Source organism: Camellia sinensis, unplaced genomic scaffold, assembly GCF_055761805.1.
Source record: "Camellia sinensis isolate YWXY unplaced genomic scaffold, ASM5576180v1 Unanchor3, whole genome shotgun sequence".
NCBI classification, from domain to species: domain Eukaryota; kingdom Viridiplantae; phylum Streptophyta; class Magnoliopsida; order Ericales; family Theaceae; genus Camellia; species Camellia sinensis.
In genome coordinates this window covers 22613148-22630228 of record NW_028129178.1, presented here as the reverse complement: position 1 = coordinate 22630228, position 17081 = coordinate 22613148, and the positions used below count along the sequence as shown (strand labels likewise).

Below are 17081 nucleotides of genomic sequence, written 5' to 3'. Positions count from 1 at the left end.
ATATGAATATGGACAGAATGCAACTTTTCATTATAAGCTGAAATAGGACAGCTCGCTCGAGCGCACAATTGGTTGCTTGAGCAGACTACGTAGTTTGCAAAAGTACTAGGTAGTCGAAATGTAGACTTGATAGTTGCTTGAGCCAAGTGTAATGAAAAATTGAGGTCGCTTGAGCGGTATGCAGAACTCTACAAAACTATTAGATGTTCGCAATTTGCGCTCGAGCGGTAATTTCATCGCTCGAGCGATGGGGTCAAATTTTGGATTTTCAAAACATGAAGAAAATGCTCTAAACTCAATTTCAAAGCAAAAACTCTTGCATGGCTTGTTCGAAAACTTAAAAACATGACAATAAACATAAATACGTGATTTTTAGCAAACCCTTTGCTCAAAACTTCTTGCATTCATCAAAATTGAAACTCAAATCTTCATGCATGTATAAATTAGTTTCAAACTCTTTCCCACAACTCTCAAAACAAGAAATTGAACTTCAAAACATTATAATTCATGGATGCATGTATGATTCAACTCCCATATTCAACATAGATAGCAAAAATCATGTCCAAAATGATAAAACTTTACATATTTGCTTGTCTAGCTTCAAATTAACTCATCTTAAGCTCATTTCTTTCAAATTACTTGTGTTTAATCACAAATCCTCCATGAATTCATTAGCTAGGTGAGTTATCTACATGAATTAAGGTTGAATTCCTTACCTAAAGCTTTGAATTAAGCCTAATCCTGTACAATCTTGATCTTCTCTTCAAATTCTCCAATTCTCTAGCAAATCTCCAAGCTCTCAAGTTCTCTTTCTCTAAGATGAACTCTTCTCCAGCAGATTTTTGTGGTGTGAATAATCTAATTCTCCATTATTAGCTCTTATATATACATTAGATTAGCATAGTGTCCTAAGAGCATCTCCAATGGTTTTTGCTAAAATAGCATTGCCATTGCTATAATTTGGCAATGAATAGTGTTATTTTGTCAAATTATAGTAATGATGATCCAATGGTTCACTTGCTATTTTGGTAAATCTCAACCGAATTTCCCTCCAATTTTGTAGGTGTTGTTTAAATATTGGTTTTTTAGTATTTTTTATGATTTATTTTTTGTCTTTTGTGACTTTTTTTAAACATTTTTTTTAAAAATTAAATATTTAGAGCAGGTGTTGTTTGGACCTGTTTTATAATTTATTTATTATTTATTTTAAATGAACAAAATAAAATGATCCAATGGCTGATTAATGAGTTAGATCTCACCCGTTGATTAAATAACAATCTAACGCCTGAGATTTATCCTCTAGAATGATCTGCGCCTATCTCTCTATCTACTCTCTCTCTCTTTTACTCTTATTTCAAACCAGTCGGCTGAGATGAGAGCATCTCTCTCTCTGTCTGTCTGTCTGTCTGTCTGTCTCTGTGTGTGTGTGTGTGTGTGTGTGTATATTTTTTACTTTCGCAGAGCTTCACTAGGTTCTCTGGATGATCAAAATGACGAGAATGTTACTGAGATTTTGTGGGATTGAGTTGAGAAGTCTGACGTGAACTGGTGGGACGAGATTAACGAGTCGGCTTAGTGGCAAGATGGGATTTTCTACAGTTCGGTGCTACTTATGCCCTAGTTTCTTCTATAGCCCTGGTACTCTCATTTCTACTCATCTTCATGTCTTCAATTAAATTGAATTGAATGTTTGCCCTGTTTGGTTGCTAAGAGAGAGAAAAAAAAAAAAAAAGGTTAAGGATTTATGGAACTAAAATTGAATGATCATTATGAAATCGAATTTATGATTCTGTTTGTTTATGAAATTTGTTCTTTAGTGAATGAATTCTGTTTTTTTCATCTAAATTTGGAGCAAAAAATTTGTTGATATTTGATGATGTGGCATGTTTGGCACCTGCTATTCAACTTGCCAAATTTGAGAACATAAATGGCATCTGCTATCTTTGGCAATAAAAATAGAAGGCCATTAGAGACTCCCTTTTTGTCACTTTTGCCAAATTATAGCTTTGGCAGCTCCTTTGACAGCTCCATTGGAGATGCTCTAACTAGAGATTAATTAGTTAAGGCTTAAGGCTAATTGATCAAAACTTAATTTTACTAAACTGAATCAATTTTTAATCAATTTTTCCTAAAGGCTCAAAAAATTATGACAACCTAATTAAACTCATCAATTTCGGTTTCTGAACTCATTAAGGCTTTCAATTTCAAATTCAGAATAGAAATCATAACAGATAATTCAGCAAATGAATAGATACATATAAATTACACACCAAACACATAATTAACATTCAAATCTCATATAAAGTAAATAAAAGCACTTAAGATATGTGGTGAGGTTATCTCAGTAGCTAATTTAATTAATTGTAAGATAAAAATCTTTTAACTTGTCTATTCAAGTCCTAGTCAAAATTGGAAATAAAGGTGAAATTTCCCTAAATTTCTTAGCAAAAATCCCGAGTTTTTCTTTCTTTTCCTTTGTTTTGGCCAAAATTTTTTTGGGTCAAGTTGTAATTATATAAAATCTGGCATTTTAATTTTTAATTTTAATTTTTTATATCATTTAAAGTTCCTTCAATTGGGTAAATTTTAATTTATGTGACTAAATTTTGTTTTATCATTTAGTGATTATATATGCAAATAAACTTTATGTGGGTGGCAACAAATAAAAAATTATAGGTACTAATTATTTAACAAATTTTTTTTAAGAGGGGCCCATCTTAATAATTTGTCTAGGGCCCATAAAACTTAACGTCGGCCCTAGCATTCAACTTAGGGAAACTTACAAATTGGTTTTATTGACTAGACTTATTTATTTATAAGTCTTACTCTCTTTTTTTTTTAATCTATTAAATATACCCAAAATACCCATCTCCTTTATTATCCCCAATTTTTAATACTGCAATGATATAACGGTTTTGGTTTAGACCCAACCTATTTAATTCTTTTAGATTTGGGATTCCATGTCTTTAACTGTTGTTTATGTCCCTTATCGTCTTGTTGTTGGCTAAGTTGGGTGGTTGGTTGTGTTTGAACATGTTGGGAGTTGGTTTTTCAAAGAGTTTTTGTTTTGTTTTCTACTTGTTCACTCGAGCGATGCTTTGGTGAGCGGTCTTCGAGATCTCCCAGTATTCTTGCAGGCGTACAAAAATTCTGGGAAGCTCGAGTGGTCTTTCTTATGCTCGAGCGGTCTTCTTCTGTCTGCAAAACTTCTAGAAATGGGTCGTTGTGCACTCAAGCGGTGTCCCTTGTTGTCTCTGATGCTCGAGTGATGTTTTGGTTGCTCGAACGGTCTGTACCTATATCAGTTTGGAAAAAGAGAAATTTTTTCACTTTTTCAATTCATCTCTCTCTAAAACATTCCAAACCTAACATCTTCTCTCTCTCTCTCTCTCTCTCTAGTTCTTACCTTAAAATTCCAAATACTCCATCATCCATTGATTTCTCCACCCTAGTCCTTTGCGAAAAAAGTTAGAGCTCATCGAAAGTTTCAAACTAATCGGAGAGGATCTCGTTTTCGGCCTTACCAAAGTTTCACTCTTGCTCTATTCCTCTTCTACTCTCAAGGGAGGGATTTCTTCAACCTCTCGTATAATTTTTAACCTAGTTATTTGCTCATTGAAAGGATCTAGTGATTTGGGAATTTTAGGTTAAACCTAGGGCATGATTTTGAAATGTAAAAGAGGGGTTTTCAAATGGGTGCTTGAGAAAGGTTGTGGGAATATGCTTGTGGTTGAGATATGTTAAGATGTTAGAATTTCTTTACTTAAATGTGATTTGAAAGTACGGGAGATTTTGTTCAAAAATCATTGATATATGGTTTGTGGAAGAAAAGGGAAAAGATGTTGGGTTTTGAAAAGTTGAAATGAACGTATTTGTTGATGATGAGAGTGGAGTTGGATATATAATATTACTCCCATTTTGAAAATGATGAGATTATATCTTTTGTTGGAAATTATTTGTTGAATAGTAATATATGTTTTGGGCTATCAGTGGATAATAACTTTGATTGTCGTAGAAATTGCATGAGAATTAGGTGAATTTAATCTAATTACTCATACAACTTGCATTGGGCATTGTTTCATACTTAAACATTGAAAATGTATTATTTTTGAGAAAGAGGTATATACCTTGGTGAATATGGTTAGGGGGTGTGGTTGTGCTTTATATTGTTGGCCTGTATGTCATTGGTAAAAGTTCAGAAATCCACGCCGTTAGGTGTCGATCCTTCCAATTAGTACCAGTAAAATGACTTTGGTGGTGCTTGTATAGCCTACTAGCAGACACCTATCTAGAGATTCTTGGTATTTTGTATCCACTGCCCTATTTTTTTGATATAAAAGGATATCTTTCATGAATCGATATATAATCCTAACATTGCATTATTTTGATATGGAAATGTAAAACGTTTGACAAATAGCATTGCATATGCATTCACCTTATGACTTTGTTAAGATTTATACATTGGGTTAAAGTATCTCTACTAGGTTTTAGCTCACCCTATGTGGAAAACAACTTTTAGGTATTGATAATATGCCTCCACCAAAAACATAGCTTGGGAGGACTTGGAGCAAAGAGCTTCTTTTGTAATTCTTTTGATGTACTTATTTTTGTATAAGACTTGGGCTTTAACTGTATTGAGTTGAACTCATGTTGTTGTAACCAAGCATTGACTTGGAAAAATGTAGCAATTAGGGCATAAAAGTTCTTGATTCTCTTTTTATTGCAATTCCTGCACACATGCCATATACTATAGGTTCAGGATCTAGGATTTATGAATTTATATGCGCATATGTCATCTTTTGTATGATCAAGGAGTATAAATAAAAAGGTTATCATTTCACGTGTCGTATTTATATTCAACACTATGAGTTGTGTTGTTCTTATTATTTTAGGGCATTAAAACTTGGTATTAGAGCTACCGGGTTTGAATACTTTGGGATTATGGGACATGATTTTTATCACAACGGATTTATCTCACTAGATAATATTAGAAGTAGACCTAGTATGCTATGTGATAACACGTTTATGTGACTAGATGAGTATGGGATTTGGTTTCTAAGATTTTGATTGGTGTACGAGTTTCTAGAAGTCCTGTTGGAAGAGCACTTGATTACTACTATTTTTAACTGGAACTCTAGCAATGTCGCGGGATGGTCATTATCTAGAAAGAAAAATCATTTGTGATTATGTGATTCGGTGCTGATGTGGAGTGAAGTCCTCTGTGTTAGGACATGAGTGAATTAGTTTTGGCACATTTATAAATGTGCTAAACTATTACGTTACCTTTATTAGAATGTCAGGACGAGGACATGGTGGCGATAGGTATCACGACCCAAACCTGCCCCTATTGGTTTAGCATCATAACCGGCCAGTAATATTTGGATTACCAAAGGCCTTTGAATAGAATAACATATAATTAGGGACTGTAGAAGCAAATATATAAAACACATTGTCCATAGAGCTGTACTGACGTATATGAGACAGAAATTTAAAACTTTATATACAAATATGTGACGTAAAAAAAAATAAAGTCGTCCTACTCATTACAGATGAAGCGAAAAGGGAACTGAGCCCCATATACAGATAAGCAAAAGTTTGCTCATATATCAACAGAAAACAAAGTCTTAAATGTTTACAAAACATGGCCGCAAGGCTTGACTTAATCTGGAATCTCCTCGGGAGGCACAAAAAGGTGGCTAACACACTAAAACTCCAGGCAGTAGCTTAGACTTGATCGCGTGCCTGGTCACCTACATACATAATATAAATAGTGAGCAGAAGCCCAGTGAATAATAACAGAGTAAAGAATTTAATGAATGATGTCCCATAGTAGATTTCGAATCAGAAACGAATCCAGTTTCTCATACTTAACCAGAGATTATAACAGTTATATGTGGTACATCCATTTAGCTGTCATATCATATTAAATTTGCATAGTCAGTACCGACGACCACATAGGTCCACATCTTGTGCACAAGTACCCATGGTATTGTTACCCCCAGGCAAGGACCACGTAAACATAGGCCTTGGTATTGTTACCCCTGAGCAAGGGCCATATGAACATAAGCCACAATATTGTTACCCTTGGGCAAGGGCCACGTGTATATCAGCCACGGTATTGTTACCCCCGGGCGAGGGCCACGTGAACTATGAATGCCACAAATATATTTCAGAAAAATGGACATTCATTCATGATTCACAAATAGTATTCCAGATAACAGTTTAGAAACAGATCTTACTACATCATACAGAAAATAAATAAAGTTGAATATAGTTTTACTAAGTTATTACTTACAGTTGGTTTTAGAGGCAGACATAGTAGATAATTCAAAGAGCTTACGGCGCGTGACCTACACAAACATAATAGATACATTCTTGAAACACACACCTGGATATCACATAACCCAATACATTCATTCTTAGTGTGTTTCTAAGTCTTTATCCTTATTACTATGTCTTAATCTTGGCCTAGGAATGCCTAGGATGCAATGAAGATACTAAAACATGTTATTCAACACTTAGCTAAATTTGCTACAAACAGAGGGCTCGCTCGAGCGCAACTTCCTTCGTTCGAGCAGAGGTCCAAAAATGTGAGTGGTCGCTCGAGTGCAACTTCCTTCGCTCGAGTGGTCTGTAAACTTTGTAAAAGTATTGGTTGCTTGATTTTCCCGCTCAATGCACGCTCGACGGTCACTCGAGCATGAGACTGAGGTCTTCGCTCGAGCGCAACTCTTATCGCTCGAGCGGTCTACAAAACATGAAAACTTCTGGGAGCATGCAATTTATGCTCGAGGCAACTTTAGGTTGCTCGAGTGGAGGTGCAAAACACAGAGTGGTCGCTCTAGCGTAGAGTTTGTCGCTCGAGCGGAGAGACGGAATCTAGAATTTTCAGATTGCTCTTCCAAGTTCGAAACTCAAAATCAAAGCTGCAAATCATGGTCTTTTGGGCCAAAAACTTGAGAAAACACTTGAAAACTTATAAAATATCATGAATTAAGGTTCAATACACAAAATCAAGGCCCAAAAGCGAGTGAATTCTTCAAAACCAAACTTGAACATATGTATACATATCATATATGTGTTGTAAAAAATTTAAACCTTCCAAAACATGTACAAATGAAGTGTTGGTGTATAAAATCATGGTGAGTTCTCATAGTCTAACAAAGATAAGCTCTTACATGTATGAAATTGTTGGAATTAAACTCAAAATCCATGAATTATGCATGCATGCATGAAATGATCCTCCTTTCTAATTCATTAGCTCAATTCCTACGTAACTTAGCTTAATTCTCTAGAATTCATGTAGTAAAGTCTTGATTACAAAGTTTAAGGACAAAATTCTTACCTTGGGTCTTAATTGCACAAGTGTAGAAGCTTAAACTCCCAAATTCTTTGTAATTCTTCAACAATTCCTAGCAATTCCCCATTTCCTAGCTTTTGATCTCAATTTTCTTCTATCTCTCTCTCTCCCATGTTTTTGAGCTTAAAGAGTAGGGAATGAAGCTGCTAAATGAACTAATGGAGTCAAAGTAACCTTATATAGGCTCAATTAAGGAGGCTTAATTAAACTTGACTTAGGTGTCACGACCCAAACCCGGCCTTATGGGTTTAGCACCGTAACCGACCAGTAATCCGAGATTACCGAAGGCCTGCTTAACAGTAATACAGTAAAACAGAGTACAGGGCCTGGCGGAAGCCAATACAATAATTAAACAATGTCCAATGAGCTGTGACAGTCTGTATGCCAAAAAGATTTTTCATGCATTCATACATAAACAGTACAGAACAGTATGTACAATATTGACATCCATTCAAACTAGGGACTCAACCCTACATAACAGTACAGAAAACATTCCGTCTGTACAAAACAGTACGGTCTATACAAAATTTACAGTCACACAGTACAGGGACCTAATCCCTTTATAACAGTACAGTAGTCCAAACAGTATGGAGACAGACGGGGGAAAACAAACAAAACACCCCAAAGCCATAGCATGGCAACTCGGAACCTCGCAGTGAGGCACATAGGCTGGCTTGACAAAACTGGAGTCTAACCCGCGCTCCTAGCTCCGGTCTGGTGCCTGTACACCTACATATATATATGAGCAGTGAGCTAAAGCCCAGTGAATAACATAAAGCGTAAAGGGGTTTAGAATGAATGCCCTTACAGTAATGAAAACAGTTCAATTCAATCAGTATTTCAGTTGTTCAGTACAGTAAAACAGTCATATGTGGTACATCCATTAGCATAACAGTAACAGTAGGTCTTGAAAGACTGAACAGTAATGATGGCCATCAGTTAGTAAACAGTAGTGGCTCCACGAGGGAACCGACAGAGATCTCCGTAACAGTAACAGTAACAGTAAACAGTAGGTACTAAGGATGCCACAGTACAGTTCAGAAATAAAGGACATACATTCATTCAGTAATACCAGTTCAGTAAACAGTTCAGTTCAGTATTCAAAAGATATCAGTTGAACATATCTTTACACAATTGTTACTCACAGAGTTCTGGGCTACAGTATGCTAGAGCGTATCTCCCCAGTCGCCAACCCTACACAGTTAACAGATTGAACACACTAAGCTACACAGTTGGGAAATCTCATAACTTAATCCCTAATTTGCCTTGGTGTGTTCTACAACGATATCCTCATCAAGATGTCTTAAACTAGGCCTAAGAATGCCTAGGATGGGATGAGGATGCAAAAAAATGCGATCAGAAAACAGTTTCAGAATTTTCAGAAAAACAGAGTCCCGCTCGAGCGCAGGCAAACAAAGGTACACGCTCGAGCGTAAACTTCCCCGCTCGAGCGTACTGTAAAAGTACTGGATGGGTGAAATCTCCGCTCGACGCACGCTCGAGCTTGAGACAAACTCTGCTCGAGCACCCAATCCTCCGCTCGAGCGGACATTAAAACAGTGCAGAGAGATGCTGGATGCTCGGATTCTACGCTCGAGCGGCATTTCCCCCGCTCGAGCGGAAGTGCGAAATCTGGAAAACCCAGATTGCACCTCCAAGCTCAAAACCAAGATCAAAAGCATCAAAACTCGACCACTTGGGCTAAATTTCCAGAAAACACATGTAAACTCATAGTTAAGCATGGTTCAAAACTCAACTTTGAAAAATCAAAGCCCAAGGGTGTTTTATTCAAACCCAATTCCAAACCATTTTTCAAGAACAATCCTCAAACATGACATACATGATCTTAAATCATTTTCAAAGCTTTAATGCTGTTACAAAAGAGCTCAAACCTTCAAAAACAAGATGAACTCATGGAGTATTACAAAATTATGAACATGCATGTGAGGAAACATGAACTTACAACCTCAAAACTCAAGAGTGGCAACATGCATGCAACAATCAAGCTTCAATTCAACATCTAACCCATGATTGGCTCTAAACTCCATCAATATGACATGAACCATGCAAGAATCCACTCAAAACATGAACAAGAAGACAATGGAGCTACCTTAAGTCTTGTATTTAGGATAGGGAAGCTCAATGTGAAATCTACACTTCAATCCAAGCAATTCTTCAAGATGAATTCCAAGTTCTCTCACTCTCTTGGTCGGCTAGAGCAAGAAAATGGCTGAGCAAAATGTTGCCTAAGTGTATATTGAGGCTCAAATATGTTATATTGAGTGGGCCACTAAGGGTGGCAATTCGGTAATTAAGTCCAACTCTTTAATTAGCTTATTTAATCTAATTTAATCATACCTAATCAATTTTCAGATAATTGCACTATAAAATCACATAAATTATGAGGGTCATGGAACATCAATCAGTTTCTAATTTGGCCGCCGATATGGCCTTTAATCAGCAGTTTAAACATATGAACATGAACAGATAATCATACTGTCAAACAGATAGAATGCAATTTAACTAACATATACTCAATCAATTCGGTTTCCAATTTCAGTCAGTCAGTTCAGTACTTTAATCAGTTCAATTATCAGTCATAATCAATTCAGTTTAACGGTAATCGATGGTTATCGGTAATCAATCAGTCATCAGTCGGTAAACAGTATGAGGGTTGTTACATTAGGTTAATCACATTGACATTAATTATTCTAATTTAATTCGTTCCAAATTGAATTTCAATTCATCCTACCATAAGATTCTAAAAATTTCAAATAACACATAACCGTAGTCAATTTCGTGATCGGATGCCGATAATGCCTTTAATTCGTAAAACTAAACAGAAATACAGACAGATATTCCTACCATGAACAAATATAAATACCAATTATGCAATACATATGCAATTAATTCAGAATTTCATCTTAATTACTCATTAAGAACTCTTAATCATATGTTTTAAGGTTATCATGGATCGAGGTTATTAGAGTAGGCATGGCGGACTTAGATGGCAGAAGGTGTCGATATCGAATGAAATTCTGGTGCAAAAGGAGTGAGTTGGTCAGGCCAAGGTGGCCGATCCAGTTGGTTAGCAGGCCATGGATGCCTTCGCCCATGAAATGGAAAACCTTTGCGGGAATCCATGGACATTCTCAGGGCTGAGAATCAAGTCTAGGCCCAAGTTGCATAAACATGGTTTTTCTTTCTGAAGAGGGAGTTCTTCTGGTCTAATCTGGACGAGTTTTTAGGGGATCCAAAGGAGCCACTAAAGGCCGACGAGTGATTGAAATAAATGGTGAAGACGTTCGAGATGCTTGGCATCGAGGATGATGGTTTAAGGGTGACCTTGGCGTCTTTCCAACTGAAAGGAGATGCAGGTCAGTGGTGGAAGTTTGTACGAGGGCATATTGGGGTGACTTGAAAACCTTTTTTCAATGCCTTCCAAGACAAGTTTTTGCCATCTATAGTGAGGGAGAAGTTGAGAGACCAGTTCCTAAAGCTTAAGCATTTAAATACACAAGTAGTTGAGTTTGAGGTTGTATTCACTAGTTTATCGAGGTTTACATTGAAACTTGTTGCGACGGAAGAACATCGTTGCATTGAGTTCGAGAAGAGACTGAGGATTGGGCTCCTTTTCCAAGTGGCCAGTTCAATGATTAGGGATTATGGCTGTAATCTGGCGTGGTAACAGCATACACACGCCTTGAAGGCCTCTGATCTACCCACTCACCCCTCGGAGCATAGGACTAATACAAAGATTAAGTAGAAGTGGTTCCCTGATTAGCCATCGAGGCCTATGCTGATTGTACTGGCTGATGGCTCTGTGTCTGCCTCGAACTAGACACACCAAATGTGCCACAAGACTGGAGGCAAAACCTCCTGAAGTGTCTCAACTGCCCACATGGATAACAGGTAGATGATTAGGGATTAGGCATTCAAGGATTTAGCTTAAGGTATGTTTAACTCACCAAGAATGCTCTATATCTTCCCTCAATTGATTAGAATCAAGACTTAGAATGAAGCTTTGACACCAATGGAAGTTAGTGTTTATGAGATATGGTTTTGTTTGACCAAATATCATGAAATAAGCATAGATATTCTACATTTATTTGATTTAAGAGTGGATTCTTTTTTTGAGGAATTGTTCCTACTCTTGCCCCCATGCATGCTTTGAGCATCATGTATATATGTATATATATGAAAAGATGAAGAAAATGAAATATTCATCGAAAATTTAAGTTCTATATGTTCAATTAAAGAAGTTTGATTCATTGAGCTTATGTTTCATGCTTAATATATTCCTACATCATGTTTTTGCAAAGAAAGTGCTTGATTTGAGCCTTGGAAATGCAATTGGAAAGCTTGATTTTGTTACATTTTTGGACTGTACAAACAGGGCCCAGGATTGCACGTGCTGGGCTCATGGCTGCACGTGCGGGATGCACAGCCACACGTTCGGAAAATAAGGGAGGCAAAGGTTGACATTCTGAAATAAAAGCATGTGCGGAGCCGCACGTACGGTGAGGGACCTCCGCACATAAAGGAATTAAGGAAAAATTCTGTTGCTTTCTGATACCCTTTTTGACCTTCTGAATCTGTTAATATATATATTTTATCCCTCTAAAATACTTAAAAATGAATGAGAAGTGAACGAAACGAAAGAATGACGAAAGTCAAGAAAGAAAAGAATGCATTACTTATCACTTTCTATGAATAATGTGTAGGTCGCTCGCTAGAAGAAATCATTGCACGACCGGATCACTGTGAGTAATAGTAGTGTAACAATATGTTGAATGTTACAATTTATATATTTTTGTTCACGAATGAATGATATGTTTTACACAACTTGTGCTTTGGTTAAACTAGTTGAATACGTGACAGCAATGACAAATGAAATAGGCTTGAGGCCATTTTGTTATTATTGTGCCTGAGGTCATTCTGTTATTATTGGGCCCGAGTCTGTTTTGTCCTATGTGGGCCCAAGGCCATTCTATAATGTGTTGATGAAAAGGACATACATGTATTACGTACATAATCTTCAAGACACATGCTTATTTATATGTCTTCATGCATTATTATTATTCACTGAGCCTGGCTTATTCCATATTCATATATGTTTTGTAGGTGGTCAACTTGGAGCCCTAGGTCAGCTTCAAGCATCTTTTGGGGACTTGTTTTTTTAAGCCCCAAAGTTGGAGTCTTTGACCTCTTAAGAAGTCCCTTTAATGCAACATTTTTGTTAAGTTCTTGGTGGCTTTTGTTAAATATTTTATGATTATGTAATTTCTGGGTTGTTAACTCTTTGTGTATATACACATAACTTGGACATGTATTTATATGAACTGTGCATGTGGACTTCTCCATCTACAAATAGTTACGTAATGATCCTGGCATATATGCACTACTCAACGGACATTCTATTATTCAATTGCTTCCATTTTGGGCCCCGTTAGTGAATAAAATATTTTTTATTGGAAATTTTGTTTTGAGGCCTAAGTACAAGTTGGTCATGCCCTAAACTTTTAGGGGCAGGTTTGGGTTGTGACAGTTGGTATCAGAGCACGTGTAAATATCTCACACACGTGTCCATTTTAGTTGTAAGGAGTCTAAAAAAGACTTACGCTATATGCATGATGTTCCTTTATGTTGTGAATCTCATATGAAAGATGATTTATGATCATTATCAATGTACACTTGTGTCTCTTTTTGTTTGTATTATAATCCCTTGATATGTAGATCATGGTGAGGACAAGGATGGATGATATGGAAGACTTTACCTCTGCACGGCTTGATCGGTTGGAAATGATGATTGCGGACATGGCAGAAACTATGAGACAGCAGCAGCAGCAACCACCACCGCCACCAATGTTGGTACCACCACCAGTGGTGCAAGACCATCAAGCCGAAGACCGGAAAATTGCACTAATAAAAGAGTTTAAGAAGATGAAACTGCCATCGTTTAAAGGAGGCATTGATCTAATGAAAGCTGAGGCATGAGTACTAGGCATAGAGAAATTGTTTGAGGTCTTTCCTTGCATCGAGGCGCAGAAAGTACAACTTGCCGCTTTTTCTCTTGAAGATGAAGCACGAAGATGGTGGATGCTTATTAGACATGAACATCAAGATTTGATATGGGCTCAATTTTTGAAGCTTTTCTATGATAAGTATTTTCCATAGTGTATGCAAGATAAGAAAGTGATAGAATTTGAGACTCTGAGGCAAGGGAACAAGACGGTGGCAGAGTATGAATCACAATTTTCAGAGTTAGCCCATTTCGCACCTCACATGGTGAATACGGACTACAAGAAAGCAAGAAAGTTCGAAGGAGGACTCCAGAACGGTATTTTGGATTGAATTAATGTGTTGAAATTGCCTACCTATGTCGATGTGTTGGAAAGGGCGATAGTGGTTGAAGGTAATATAGCTGCTCAGAATCGGATCTTTGAGTGGATGGGGAAGAGACAGAATGCGCAAGCACCAAGGGGACCAGTGGCATCTCAGAACAAGAAACTGAACTTGGGAACCTCTAATACTTCAGCATCTACTCGTGAATCAACAACAGCTTGTTCGAATTGTGGGAAGAGGCATCGGAGGACTTATTATCAGGTAATTGGGGTTTGCTTCAGGTGTGGAAAGACGGGACATTTAGCAAGGGGTTGCCCTCAGAGAGGCCGACAAAATGGGAGTAGAACCACTACTAGTTCAACCAACTCAACTCCAGCTCTAACTACAAAGACTGTTGCAAAACCCACCAATACCAGAGACAATGCTAGACAGGGAAGAGTATTTTCCCTCATTCCTGGTGATGTTCAGAATATTGAGACTGTGGTGTCAGGTACCTTCTCTATCGATGGTCACTCCGCTCATGTATTATTTGATTCGGGTTCTACCCATTCTTTTGTGTCGGAAACCTTTACTAGTAATTTGAATAGACATAAGGAATCGTTGCATTATGTGCTATGTGTTTCTTCTCCATCGGGGGGCTCTATGTTATGTACATCTATTTCCCTGCTAGTGAGATCATGATTGGGGATGTTCAGTTATATGCCGATTTGCTGCCACTTGACATGTCTTATTTTGATATAATTTTGGGGATGGATTGGCTAAGTAAATACCATGTAACTATTGAGTGTACATCTAAGCAAGTTATTTTTTGACCTCTGGGACAATCTAAATTTATTATTATAGGACATGGGGGTGATTCCACAGCAGTACTTGATCTCTGGCATGAGAGCGTGAAAGCTATTACAAAAGGGTTGTTAGGGGTATTTGTGTAGTATTTTGAATAGACAACCAGCGGATGTGTGTATTGATGATATTCCAATTGTTCGTGAATTTCTGGATATTTTTCCAGAGGAGTTGCAAGGAGAGTTAGTGGACCATGAAATTTAATTCGTAATCGATATAGTACTGGGAACCCAACCAATTTCAAAAATTCCTTATGGAATGTCACCGACTGAAATGAAAGAGTTGAAGGTATAACTGCAAGACCTGCTTAATAAAGGGTTCATCTGCCTGAGTACCTCTCCTTGCTCTCCTTGGGGCGCACTGGTTTTTTTCGTAAAGAAGAAAGATAGGACACTTCGATTATGTGTTGACTACCAAGAGCTCAATAAAGTAACTGTAAATAATAAGTATCCCTTGCCTAGAATCAATGATTTGTTTGATCAACTCCAAGGTGCACAAGTCTTCTCGAAAATAGACTTGCGATCCAGATATCATCAATTGAAGGTAAAAGCCGAAGACATTGAGAAGACTGTTTTTCGCATTCGATAAGAACATTATGAATTTTTGGTTTTGCCATTCGGGGTTACTAATGCATTGGCGGCTTTCATGGATTTAATGAATCGTGTTTTTAAGCCGTACTTGGATGACTTTGTGGTAGTGTTCATTGACGACATACTTATCTATTTCAAAAACACTGAAGCCCATGAGAATTATTTAGGGTCAATTCTTCAAACACTGAGAGAGAAGAAATTGTATGCGAAATTAAAGAAGTGCGAGTTTTGGTTACAAGAAGTGGTGTTCTTTGGACATGTGATCAATAAGGAGGGTGTTTCTGTTAAGCCACACAAGATAGAAGCCATTGTGAATTGGCCAACTCTGACAAATGTGACAGAGATACGTAGTTTCTTGGGTTTAGCAGGATACTATCAAAGGTTTGTTCAAGACTTTTCCAAGATTGTAGTGCCACTTACCCAATTGACCCAAAAGGGTGTACCATTCGAGTGGACAGAACAAAGAGAAGCTGCCTTTCAAAAGTTGAAAACAAGGTTGACTATAGCACTAGCCTTGGCCTTACCAACTGGTACCGATGGGTTTGTTATCTACAATGACGCACCCTACAATGGCTTGGGCTGCGTACTTATGCAAAATGAAAGGGTCATTACTTATGCTTCTCGCCAACTTGAGCCTCATGAAAAGAACTATCCCACACATGACTTGGAGCTAGCCGCCGTGGTGTTTGCTTTGAAGATATGACGGCATTATTTGTATGGTACCACATGTGAGGTTTATACAGACCATAAGATCTTAAAGTACTTCTTTACCCAAAAAGAGTTGAATATGAGATGAAGACGGTGGTTACAACTTATTAAGGATTATGACCTGCAAATCCATTACCACTCTGGCAAAGCTAATACAGTTGCAGATGTTCTTAGCAGGAAAGTTATGGGGAATTTAGCAAGTTTACTCACAAGGAAAAAAGAATTGCTTCTTGAGTTGGAAAGCATGGACATGGAACTTGTGTTCTGTGAACAAGGCGTAGTGTTAGCCGCAATGTCAACTCAACCGAAAATTGTTGAAGAAATCAAAGACAAATGGAAGATGATTTTCTGAAGCACAGTTGTGATGAGATGGAAACAAGGCCAAGGCCTAGGTTTACCTTTGAAAATTCGGTGGTGAAGTTTAAAAACAGGTTGTGTGTCCCAAATGTCCCAGAAATCAAGAGGAGAATTATGAAGGAAGCAAATATGTCTAAATGTTCTCAACATCCTGGTAATACTAAAATGTACCAAGATTTGAAGCAAAATTTTTGGTGGTCACGTATGAAGAAAGAAATTGCCGAGTTCGTTTCAAAATGTTTGCAATGTTAGCAAGTAAAAGCAGAGCACCAAAGACCAGAGGGGCTATTTCAACCTCTTCCAATTCCGGAGTGGAAATGGAAACATTTAACTATGGATTTTATTGTTGGCATACCCCAAACACCTCGAGGTATGAATTCCATATGGGTTATCGTCGATAGATTAACTAAATCTGCTCATTTCCTGCCCGTGAAAACTCAATATAATGCGGATAAACTTGCAACTGTGTATATGAATGAAATTATGCGGCTACATGGTGTTCCAATTTCAATTGTATCCGATAAAGATCAGAAATTTGTCTCAAGATTTTGATAGAGTTTACAGGATGCTATGGGAACAAAATTAAAATTTAGTACGACATTCCACCCCCAAACTGATGGCCAGTCAGAGAGAAGGATACAAACACTAGATGATAAGCTTCGGATGTGCATCCTGGATTTCCAAGGGAGTTGAGAAACGTATCTACCATTGGCGGAGTTTGCATACAACAATAGTTTCCACTCAAGTATAGGAATGGCACCATATAAAGCATTATATGGAATGAAATGTCGCTCTCCAGTGTGTTGGGCCGAAGTCGGCGATAAATCGTTGTTTGGGCCAGAACTTATACAAGTCACTACGGAGAAAATTAAAACCAC

The 17081-nt window shown here is 37.4% G+C and overlaps 1 pseudogene; it reads left to right on the top strand.

Annotated features, from left to right (window-relative positions):
• The first annotated feature begins 15193 nt into the window (after positions 1-15193).
• On the top strand, positions 15194-15841 carry LOC145816135 (putative mitochondrial protein AtMg00860 pseudogene; annotated as a pseudogene).
• Positions 15842-17081: the final 1240 nt, after the last annotated feature.